Source organism: Lonchura striata, chromosome 6, assembly GCF_046129695.1.
Source record: "Lonchura striata isolate bLonStr1 chromosome 6, bLonStr1.mat, whole genome shotgun sequence".
Taxonomy (NCBI): Eukaryota; Metazoa; Chordata; class Aves; order Passeriformes; family Estrildidae; genus Lonchura; species Lonchura striata.
Window position 1 is genome coordinate 63,739,407 of NC_134608.1, and position 12,405 is coordinate 63,751,811.

At 47.6% G+C, this 12,405-nt stretch overlaps 1 protein-coding gene across 1 annotated transcript in view; it reads left to right on the forward strand.

Annotated features, from left to right (window-relative positions):
- The window catches only part of LOC144246546 (uncharacterized), a 972,872-nt gene that overhangs the window by 246,605 nt on the left and 713,862 nt on the right, over positions 1 to 12,405 (forward strand). The gene's annotated exons all lie outside the window — the stretch shown is intronic.

Genomic DNA, 12,405 nt, shown 5'->3' on the forward strand with positions numbered 1-12,405 from the left:
AACACTATACCATCGATTTTCAGGTCCCAGACGGCTCAACAAAGTATATGGATTTGCAACTACTGGAAACCGGGCCAAAGTCCTCTTATTTATTTCTCTTAAATCGTGCACCAGTCTGTAGGACCCATCTGACTTTTTTACAGGCAGGATGGGAGTATTGAAGGGAGACATACAGGGCTCTAAAAGCCCTTTTTCCAATAACCTATCTACTTCAGGTTTTAGTCCTAATTTTCCCTCCCTAGGGATAGGGTATTGTTTTATTCTTACGGGTTTGCCAGGATCACTTATTTCCACTGAGAAAGGCTTAATCTGCAATTTCCCCACCGTTTCCGGGGTTTACCACACCTCAGGATTAATTTTCTTTTCATCCTCCACCCTTAAAGGGCAGAGCTTTATCTGTAATTCTTTATTTACAACTTCTAAATTAATACCCAATTCTATTATCAGATCTCTCCCTAATAAATTGTAATCTGCTTCAGGTACCAGTAGTAAAGAACCTATACCACATTTGGAATCAGTTTCTACCATCACATCCTTGATAACAGATACCTCAAAGGGCTCTCCTTTTGCCCCAATTACATGCACAGTGTCAGATGACTTTTTACATCCAAGCGGCAAGGCTTGCACCGTGGATCTTTCAGCCCCGGTATCCACTAAAAATTCCATCTCTTGTTGTTGGGGTCCCACTTTAAGCTTTACCAAGGGCTCCTTATGATGTTTCTTTACATACGTAAATAACCCACCTATTTTAAAATACCATAGCTTAAATAATAGTGTGTACACAATGATTTCAAATTACTTCCACAGAAATGCAAGGGGGAAGAATAGTTTTTGTAGTAGACATTTCATAAAATGACTGCACACCAAGCTGAATTTGTATAAGCTGAGGCAGGAATTCACTCTTCTGAGTTTAGATTGTCCTGGCATTATTCCAGCTTAGGGGGAGAGGATGGAGTCCACAACATCATTGATGTGGCTGCTGTCATTTTTAAATGCACGAGGTTTCACAGCATACAGCAGGAAAGCAGAGACCGCATTTGAAGATCATACAAAGGATCAACCAGTTTCTGATTAAGAACACTTTTTTTTTTAGTGTCTTCCCTTAAATGCAGAAAATAAGTATCAAACGAATGAACAGCCTTACTAAGAAGTTGTTACAAGCTCATTAACTGTGTTTACATCCAAAATGCATTGAAAGGAAAGGGCTTTTTGCCTTTCAGAAGCAAATGAGCTGAATTACTCAGGTCATGTTTTGCACTCCGGCTGATTTTACCAGTGCAGGCACCAAGGCTTCAACACATGCAGTTCTGACAATGTCTGCAATTACTTGTGAAAACTATTCTTGCACACATTGTTTCCCTGAATCTCAGACCTACTTAAAATAGACATAATGCTCTGGCTGATAGCAATTTCAGTATTTTGAAAGTAATAAGGAAGAACTGCTTAGAAGAAGTTATTTGTGCTGTAACTAACAGTTGTTTACAATGTCTCTAGGCACAAAACCCCATCATCTGTCATTAGCAGACAGTGATTTCCAGTGATGATATCAAAGTACTGGTTATTGAAAGGGAGCTCTTTCTATAGTACACTTCCCTGGACCATGCTCCCTGCTAGGGAGACTTACCTCAATACTTACTTCACTGTGTACCTAAGAAAACAAGTTAAGCAGAGCTCAGAATGAATTGACTAATCTAAGAACTTCAAAAAGCGGCTTCCCAACCTCAATTTCTGTTCCCCCAGACAGTAGCAGCAGCAGTGTGGGAAGTGTCCTGAAAGGGTGGAGGTAGGACCATGTTTGAACAGTAAGTTATGTGACAAATGTACAATTAAATGACAATAACAATACAATAATACTTTTGCATTTAAGAACTGAAGCTGCAGAAGCAAAAGGCTTCTTAAGGAGGGCAAGATAATGTGGTCCATTATAAAAAGCAAGTAAAAGCACTGCCAGCATCTCACCCCATACAGGCTCCACAGCATGTCCCAAAATCTTGAAAAGGCTGAGCAGCTACACTGCAGTGTGTGTGGAAGCAGAAATTTTGGCACTGGAGAGTAATGCAAGAGTGCAGCTGTCCAAACAAGGGTGGTTTACACCATAAGCTCCATCAGGTTGACATTTCCAACCCCACTGCCACCTCTGGGGCTGGCAGTGAAGGGACCTTGCTGCTTCTCTGCTGGCCTGGGGCCTCACACCCCTAATCTTCCTTAAAGGCCTTCTCATCCACTATCCGTTGTCTGCATCCCCTCTTCATATGTCCCTTCTTTCCACAGTAGAAGCAGACAATTTCACGACCTCTTTCTTTTCCTTCCCTAGAAATATAACTCTGCTCCCGATTCTCCCTTTGTTCTACATTCCTTGCACGGAAATTAGGGTTAGGCCCTTCCCGCACAACTGCAGCCATAATCCTCGCCTGTCTCTTGAAATTCTCATCCTCCCTTCTCACAAAAACCTTTTGCGCTTCCCTCAAGAGCTCCTCTAATCCTCTAGTCTGCCATCCGTCCAACTTTTCTAGTTTCCTCCTAATATCTACCCATGCATTTGCCACAAACTGCATTTTCAACACCGCCTCTCCCTCCTGGGTATCAGGGTCTATCCCAGAATACAAGCGGAAGGCTTTCCTTAAGCGCTCTAACCATTCCGTGGGATCCTCATCTTTTTTTTGTTGTAATCCAAAAGCCTTCTTCACATTCTGCCCCCGCGGAACTGATTGTTTCATTCCCTGAATGATGATGTTTCGCAAATCACCCATGTGAGTGCGATGCAAGGGATCCTGGTTATTCCACTGGGGATTTTGTAGGGGCCACTTTATATCTGCTAAGGGTCCTTGGTGGTGTTCGTCATCCCATATCCTCATACCCGTTTCCCTTATCATCCTCCTTTCCTCTGCCGTGAACAAAATCCTTAGTATTGACTGTAACTCCTCCCATGTGTACACATTGGGCCCCAAAAATTGGTCCAACCGTTCTGCCACTCCTAGAGGATCGTCCAACAAATGTCCCATTTCCTTCTTAAAGTCCCTGACTTGCCCAGAGTCTAAAGGCACAGTTACATAGGCAACCCCTGCTATTTGGGGTGGCTGACCTTCCTGTCCCGCTTGGGGATTCGGGATCATACCAATGCTTTGTTCTCTTAGGGGAAACATCCCCAATTCCTGTTCCTTTTTCCTAGTCTGACTTCTAGTTACCCTACGATTGTTTTCCCTTGTTCCTCCACTCTCTGCCTCATCATCAGAGTCTGAAGGAGCTGTGGGGACCCCGGGGCCAACCGGGTCCGCAGGCAGCTGGGGATATATATTTTGACTAGCAGGGGGTGGGAGTGGAGGAATATATGGAGGAGGAACGTAGGGGGGCATATTATCTTCCTCCTTGTTTTTCTTGTTCTTTTTCCTGGCTGATAAGGCAAATAGTTTTGTCCTTGTCTCCCCAACTGTCCACAGGGAAGCATATTCGCTCTCTTCTGAATCAAAGGCTTCCTTTGAGTTAACATATATATTTAGAGCCTGACAAATCCAGTCCTCAAAGGACCCGAATACCGGCCAATACAAATGGTCTCCCCTAATTTGTTTCCCCTCCCACACTTCCATACAATAATGTATCATTTTAACTTTGTCTTTCCCTTTTCTAGATGGGAAAGCATCCCAATTAATTATCATCAAACCCAAGGGGCTATCCCTGGGAATCTGGGGAAGCTTAGCATGGGTCCCCTCTCCCATGGGACCAGAGGGCTTGCTTTTCCTCTGTCCCATCTTCCGGAGTGCACTCAATTTCTCACACACGTGCTCCCCTGGTTCGCGGCCCAGCCCCTCGCGGGGAATGGAAAACGCACTAATACAGAGTCCGCACTCACTTGGTCTCCACGAGACCTCTCACACACAGCACTCCGGGAAAACCACCCCAAACCGAGCGGGAAACCGGCCTATACTCACGCGTCCTGCGTCTTCGCTGGTTCTTCGTGCACAAAGATTACAGGGGTAACCGGTTCTCCTTTGCCCGTTACTCAATTTAGGTTCGTCGGTGGAGAGTGATCAGAAAGCCTGGGGCAGCCAGGCCGCCATAAGGGCGGGGCGCCTCCCGATCGTCCCGTAGCGACTGATCTACTTCTCCATCCGAGTCACGGCACCAAATTGTTATAAATTGTGACACGGCAATTTGAAGTGTCTTAATTCAATAAAGCAATTTTATTTAAAACAGCAAGCAAGTAAGGCAGGCAAAGCACAGCGCTGGGCGGCCGGGGAGTCTCCTGCTCCACCAACGGCGCGCAAAAATGTTCTGTCCCAACCTTCCTTTTATCCCCCCCCTTCTCTTTGCAGGCGTGACTCTCCAAATGTAGTCTGAGTCTGGTCGTTGTGATAGCTTCTAAGTCTCTTCTTTTGAGATGCAGCAAGCAGACCAGATACACATACCCAGGACTCTAATCTCAACCTCCTTATCACCTTGTAAGCAAATAAGCATTTCAAAGACACACCAGTACATTCTTATGCAAACCAAGGTAATCGAGCATATCACAGTGAACAAATGATCTTCCACTTATCTCATTAATACAGCACAAGTTATCAATATAACATAATACATATAGTAACTATCTGCACAGAGCCATATAACATGCATTTTTCACAAAATCATTTTGGTTCCCAGGGGCTGGTCCATGGTGTTGTAGGATTTGTTCTGGTGGCCGTTCATCTTTTCCCCATGTTTGGGCGCTCCCTCAAGCTGGGGCTGCATCAATTGACTATTTTTTTTCTTACTCCTTCATCATATACTTGAATTCCAACTGATTTCCCTGAACTTGTTCTAGCAAAACCCCCAGTGCTCTGATACACCCTGTACAGCACAGACAGTGACAGCAGATGTTGGAGTGGGCAGAGGGATGATCCCCCCCTTATTTTAGTGAAGTTTTCCCAACATTCTCCATTTGCTGTTTCCCTTTGCAGCTTCAGCCATTTCTGTTGCAGAGTCAGAGATCCTCAGCATGGGCTCTGCCTTCAGCTGTGCAGATTCCATCTGTGCAAGCAGGCAGAGCTTGGGGTGAGGGGCAGAGGGAATCAGCCAATTCCTGCCCCAGGCAAGAAGAGCCAGGTACATTGTCCCCAGTTTGCCCCAGCAGTGTTAATTTGCATTTCTGAAGCTCCTCCTGGGTGCCTGGAATGCAGCTTCTCTTCCACAGCAGCCTTCAGCAGCCTCAGTTGTGCACCCCCCCCACCATCTGCTGCTTTTTTTTTTTTTCCTTGAAATCATCTATTTATTGTTTATGAGTTAAAGGGTCACCTTTAAATCTCATCTCGTTTTGAAAATTTTGAAAAACTCTAATCACTTGGTTTTTAAAATTTTAAAAGTTTAATAATAAGAAAATGGTTATAAAAATAATAATACAATTAGAGTTAGGACAATTACAAGACAAAAAGAGCAAAGAATTACGGACGTCCAGATGCTCTCGGACCCTAAGTCAAGAAAAGCTTGACTTGTGAACAAAGGAATCACCCTTAAACCAAGACACTTGTTGCATAGTCATACATCCTTCATGGTTATGCATACATTCTGTTCTAAACAAGAAACTCTGTTTTATGTCAAGTGTTCCCTTTAATCCCCTTCAAGTCTGAGCAAGGCCTGAAGAAATTAGCTTCTCCTGATAAGAAGCCATAAATTCCTCTCCTTTGGAAGATTTAGGTGTTCTTCGAAGGGAGCTTCTCATTCCTAAAAAGAAAACTCCCCCCACATACATAATCTCTATTTTAACATTATGTTGTAACCTAAAACTACACTTAACACAATATGTAAGGGAATTAATACAGCATAACTTTCTAACATGACACATATAATATTCATGGTAACATTTGCAAAAAGCCAATCATAAATACGCATTTTTCACAAAAATGCAGCCTAAAGGTGAGTATTAAAAAGCCAGGACCAAAATTTTGGTATCTCTAAGAGCTCTGCACAAGCATACACAAAAAAATTCCAAGGCAATTCAGTTGTTTCTACTTCTCTTCAAAGTAAAAACTCATTCTCACATCCCTGACCCAAACCTAACTGGCAACATAGAAACAGGAGTAATACAAAAAATACTCCAAGGCTCTAAACTTTGCACTGAAACTGCAGGAAAAAGAAAAACTCCACCAATATGTTTAGTGTTAGAGTCAAGGCATTCCTTGATTCTGGCCAGGATGTTCAACAGAAATCATTCCATCCCCACATAGCCCAGGTGTGCAGAGAAAATCATTGCATGACACATGGGTTTTAGTTGATTTTTCCCAAACTTGATACAGTCTGAACGACTCTAAATCGATTGGTTTAATGTTCTGTAGTTTCAAGTTGTGCAGTTTTTAGTATTTGGTTTCCTATTGGGCCCGGATTTCTTTGCTTGTGCTGTTAATGAGGTGGGAAGTGCTGGATTTCCTTCTCAGCCTTTTGCAGACCAGGTGTCTGCAGCCCTGCCGGGGGCAGTGTCTGGGGTAGGTGTTGGTTGCTGTTTGCTGCTGGGGTTGATGTTTTGCTGCTGGTCGTTGTCTTTGTGGGTATCTTTTGGGCCATTCCCAGTGTGTTGAGGTGTTAAACTCATCTCCACTGAGTGGTGTAACATCCCTTAACAAAACCTTTAACATTTCTTTCCCCAAGGCCAAGGCAAAGCAAGCCTGAGTAGAGAAATCAAAGGTTAACAATGTTCAAGTCTATGAGCTGGTCTATTTTCCATGGATGCACTGGCAGGCAGGGCAGTGTGTGAGTGTGAGTGAGAGCCAGAGTGGAATTGTCCTGGTGTGTCCCCAGCAGCTGTGGCAGTGCAGGCCCAGCGAGCACTGAAGCTGCAGCAGTGGCAGCAAGGGCTGGCCCCGGTGGCTGGAGCTGCCCAAGGAGGGTGGCCAGGCCGAGGATTTCAGCAGAGGAGGTGTGGGCAGGCCCAGGGCCTTGCCCCGCTGTGGAGCCCTGGCTGCTGCTGCGCTGCCTTCAGTGCAGGCTCAGGGGGGCCTCCCATCCTCCTGCTGCAGGCGGGAAGTGCAAATCTCCGGGGCTGCAGAGACCTGGAGCCCAGGCTGAGGGGTCCCCCCGTGTTCAGCTGTGCTGGCGGCTGTTTCTGGCCTCGGGGCCCCTTGGCATGGGCCACACCACTTGGCCACCAGTGGTGCTGCTTTGCACTCCTTAGGCAGAGCCCATGTCCTGCTTGGATGTTGGTGTTATAAATGAAAATTTGTCCATCCAAATAAAAATGAAAATGAAAATTTTATTTAGGATCAAATTCTCTCTGAGCCAGCCACAAGGAGAAGGACAGTGCTGAGCCTGGGGTCGGCACTGGGTGTGTGACAGGAAGGACGCCATTTGGCAGAGGTTCCCCTACCCTAGGCACACACACGCCCTCCTGGACCCTGCAGTTCTTACAGGAAATTTTCTGCCCAAGGCTGGGATTTCAGCCATCTGCCTTTTTTTTCTATTCAAAGTCCCACATATTCATGACGTTCTTTTCTCTGAGTCAAGGTTGAACAATCCAAGTCCAGGTGTGGATGATCCTCGATCCTCTGATGGAGTTATGGAGCCGTGGCTTTCAGATGTATCAGCCCGGAGGAGTTCAGCAATCCCAATCTAGGGTTGTTACCAGGATGATCAGTGCCCAGGCATTCCAGTATCGCCCTTCTGAGCAGCCCATCTCCCCATCTTCAGGCGAGCCACATGTGTTAAATTGTAAATGAGGCTTTGGCCAAGAAAGCCGGTATTGGTGTAACCAATATGTGGGGGGGGGGCAGTTCTCAGTGCTGGCGTGTGTGCTTTGCAATAACAAAATATTATACGTGTCAAATCATATTTCCCTTAACCAAATACAACAATATTACATTGGTGCAAATTATAACAAACATACATATCATTGGGAGCAGCAAAGTGCCAAGTCAGGCTCTGTGCCAGCCCAGCTTCCTGGGGGAGAGATTGCACCAGAGACAGGATTCTGGCCACAGACTGCTTTAAATGTGCATCCCTTATCTCCACCCTGCACTAGGTGGAGAATTCCCAGGGTAAGGAATTCCCAAGATCAATTCCATGGGAGATTGAATTGAATATCTGCCCTGGGTCTGGCTCTTCTTCTTGCCCAAGCCAATGGCAAAAGCCGTATCCATGGCATCCTGGTTTTTATCCCCAGCTTCCAAAGGTGTTTCCTTAGTTCCCTATTAATTCTTTGTACCCAGCCTGAGCTCTGGGGGTCCCAGGGGTTATGGAGGTCCCATTGTATTCCTAAAGCTGAAATAACCCCCTGAAGGATTTTTCCTGTAAAATGAGTTCTACTGTCTGATTCTATTTCTTCCACAATCCCTTTTATTGGAATTATTTCTTTTAGAAATACCTTAATAAGTGATCCAGTGGTTGCTGAAGAAGTCAGAATTGATTTTGCCCCCTTTTAGCTGACATGGTGTTACCAGAAGCTATTGAAGCCTTCCTGCTCAGGGCATTTCAGTGCCAGGCTCTTACAAGCACACACAGCTCTGTGGGTTTGTCCTGCACTTTGTCTAATTCCCCTTCCTTCCTGTGAAAAACACCATTCACTTTTGTTAAAATTTTAGAACTTTATTAGTAAGAAAATAGTCATAAAAATTAGGACAATAAGAGACAATAAATGTAAACAATTATGGAGTCTGGTTGCCTGGCACTCCACCAAATAGCACACCTTGCTTATAAAGGACTACCCCTTAAAAGCAATGGCCTATTGCATATTCATATATCTCATACATGATTCAATCATTCCTTTCAAACCAGGGTGTTTCTGCTTAATTTTAGATTCCCCCCCATGTTGTAAATCAGCCTTCTTGGTTCCTGGAAGTCTGAGCTTTTCTGGAAAGGAGGCAATGATTCTTTTCTGGGGTTCCAATTGTCTGTTGCTGTGATCTCTATCCAGCCTCAATAATGCAAAGAATTTCTTGATTATCTTTTCCATTGCTTGAGCTAGTTACAGAAAGTATCTTATGTCACATAGTTTCTATTTTAATCTCATGCTATAGGCTAAAAACTGTATGTAGCACACTACTTAAAAGAGATTAATACAGCACTACTTAAAAGAGATTACTAGAGCATAACTTTCCAACATAACACATATAGGATTCATTTTAATATTTGCAATGAGCCAATCATATAATATGCATTTTTCATTCTTCCCTCCCTTGGAATAGGGTGTTGCTTCTAGACAACACTTGTGCTGGTTGCTTCAAAGTACTTTGAAGAGGCTCCATATCTAATTTTCCCCATTTCCCTGAGGCTGCCCACACTTCTGGGTTCACTTCAGCACAGGCCTTGCCAGACATATGACACAAAGGTACAACAGAACTAGCCTCTGTGTCAGCTTTTATAATGTTAATTTGCATTCCCAGTTTAGCGATCAAATCCCTTCCCTGTAAACTATAGTCACAATTAGGAGCAAGTAAAAATTCTTCCATTTCAAACCCTTTCCCACATATGCTATAAGTGGTTGAATAAAGCCACTCCTCTTTCCTACTTCTCCCCTGAATACTCAAAGACATTTTTAGCAGTTGTCCCGCTTAGGTGTAAGATTCAGAGTGGAGGGAGAGGCCCCTGTGTCCATCAGGAGAGGCCTCCTCTGGATGCAGACCCAGCCTGAATGTTCTCCAGGGCTCCAGTGTGGTGGGTCCCCGGTGGGATGGGAGCTCAGAGAGCCCTGACAATCCATGTCCATGCAGGGGTGGACTTGCTCCTGCTGAGGGTGCTGCTGTCTGTGCTTGCAGTGTCCTTGTGGGCTGCAGCTGGAGCCCTGACTCCTTCCCAGGGGCTGTTTGGGTGGGCTCTGCCCTGGCCAGGAGGGCAATGCCTCTGCCAGGTGCTTGTGGCCGACCCCGTCATGCCCTGGGTGCTGGGGCCCCCTTGGGCCCTGGGGTTGATCCCTCAGGGCTGTGGGAACTCTGCCGTGGCCTTTGCCTTCAGCTTGGCCTTTTGCTCATCCCTTCTTGCCTTCAGCTGCTGTGCCTTTGTGCCCAAGTGCTGCAGGGCTTCTTCTGCCACTCCTGCAGCCCCGGTCACTGCCTGTGGGTGCTCATCCTCTGAGAGCTGCTGAGCTTTCTGCAAAACCTTTCCTTTCTGCAGGGACCCAAAGCAAATCCTGAACAGCAAATCCTGATCCTTCCATGTGCACTCTGCATTTCCCAGCTGTTCCTTTGTGTTCCCCGTTGTGCTCAGGGTCCCTGCCCAGCCCGTGTGGCAGAGCCGGTGCCTGTCCTGCCGCAGTGTCCAAAGGCGGCCCCCCCGGCGGGCAGGGCCGGCAGCTCCCCGGGGCCGGGCAGCGGCCGGGGCGTCCCGCAGCCTCCTGGGGGCCGGGGGCCACTGCCGGCCCTGCCCGGGGCTGGTGGGGTCAGGCAGCGCCCGGCGCTGAGCCCCGGCTGCCCCACAGCCCCGGCCCGGCCCCGCAGCTCCCCACAGGCCCCAGCCCGTGCTCCCGGTGCCGCACCTCTGCGCCCGGTGCTGCCGCTGCCACCGCAGAGAAACCCCTGGCATCCTGACCTCCTGCTTTTCCTCTCCTGCGAATTAAAAGTATCAGATGATAAATTCTGAGGAAAAAACGGTGCTGGAAAACAAACCAATCCTGAGTATTTTTCTGTTCGTCCTCTTTGCCATCATCCTTTTTCTTACTACACAGATTCCTCCTGCTGCTTCTTGCCTGAACCATATTGCTGCACACTCCCCTTCACCCGATCCCTTCCCAGCACATCAACACCATCCATCCCTTGTTGTACAAATCCCTTCTCCACTTCCCTCATTCCCCCACGGGGTGTCCATGTCCTTAATTACCTCTGGGGAAATATGCAAACTACCTCAACATTCTCCCAAGGGACCCTTCAGAGACATTTTGGGATCATCATCCCTTTGGCCAGGACCCTCCCTGGCTTTCCCTTTTCTCCCCTCCATAGGTGCCCTGCCATGTTCACTCCCTGAGGATCCCAGGGCACTCACTGATGAGATTTTCAGTGCTCTCTCCCTGCTGACTCTTCCCAGATGGCCCTGATGTGTCACTCGTCTGTCTCCTGGTCACTCCTGGGTCCCCAATCAATCCCCGGTGCTGCCGCCAGCCAAGGGAGCCGATCACCCAAAGTGGGTGAGGCACCTTCAGCTGCACTCCCTGCCTGCCGCCCTGGAGGGTGGAAGGAATTGGGGATGAGCCCCAGGGTGTGCGGGAAAATTGACATCAGCAGAGGATTCTGTCCACAAAGCAGACAGAGGTGTCTGTAAAAGTAATTTCATTCCTAAAAATGGGAGTGGCCATGGGACATTCCCCATGGGATCTTCCTAATTATTGGAGGACACAGCTTCGTTTTCATCCTAATTCTGGCCACATCTCCCTCTGCTTTCCCCATTGCCTGAAGCACTTGAGAGGTACAGACTTCCCAATCCACCTACTACATACCCACCGTAATATGCTCCCCACTTTTGTATAGTAAACGATATTCCTGGCTCTGTTAAGTCTTTGTTGTTCCTCTGGAAGTTCATTAATTGAGCAGGACCTTGGCTGAGCAGCAGTCTGTGTCATCAACTGATGACATTTTCTGAAACCGTTGGCTTCTCCTGTCACCTCCTTAAGTACAGGTACCTTGCCCTCTGAGCATTCCCTACCTGGACCAACCCCCTTCGACCCCATGGCCCCCGCGAGGGGAATTTGGGGAGGTGGGAGTGGGGCAGCGCCAAGGCCGGGCCCCCCCGCGCTGTCCTGGCGGGAGCGGCTGCAGTGGGGACCGAGTGCGGGCGGGAGCGGCCGAGAGCCCAGCGCTGCCCCAGCCCGACCTGCCCCAGCTCCATCCCTGCCCCTGCGCTGGGATGCTGTGGGGCTGGGGGGAAGAGGGAGCCGGCAGTGGGTGCAGGGCCTGGGGGCAGGAGGAGAAGGGAAGGAGAAGCAGGCTTGAGGAACAAAATGGTAAAATGGTGCAGGTGGCAGGAGAGGGTGGGATTGTGCAGGAGAAGGAGGAATAGCAGGAGGAAGAGGAGTGTGAGGAAGAGCAGAGACACAGGAGGAGGAGGAGGAGCAGAAAGAGGAAGCAGCAGAAGGTTCCACCCCTCCCTGTGTCTGCAGCCTCCCCCCAGCCCCAGGAGTGCTGCTCCCCGCACATGCAGCAGGTGACTGTGGAGGGGTATCCACGATTTTCAGGGGGTGAATCTTGGTGTTTCTGAGCTTTCTTGGGCTAAATGTTGGTGCTTTGGTTTTATGTGGCAGCTGAATCTTTATGTTTTGGAGAAGGATTTGCTGACTTGTGATGTTTGGGGAGTTTTTGGTCTGTGTCTTGGTAGTTTGTGGAATTTTTGGGCTGAATCTTGGTGTTATGGAGGTTCTTACGGACACAAGATTCCCAATGACTTCCTGAGATCAACTTGGGCAAGGAGGAACCTCCAGTCCAAGGTGCTCTTCTCTTGTTTTTCCCCAAACCAGGATTTGTCATT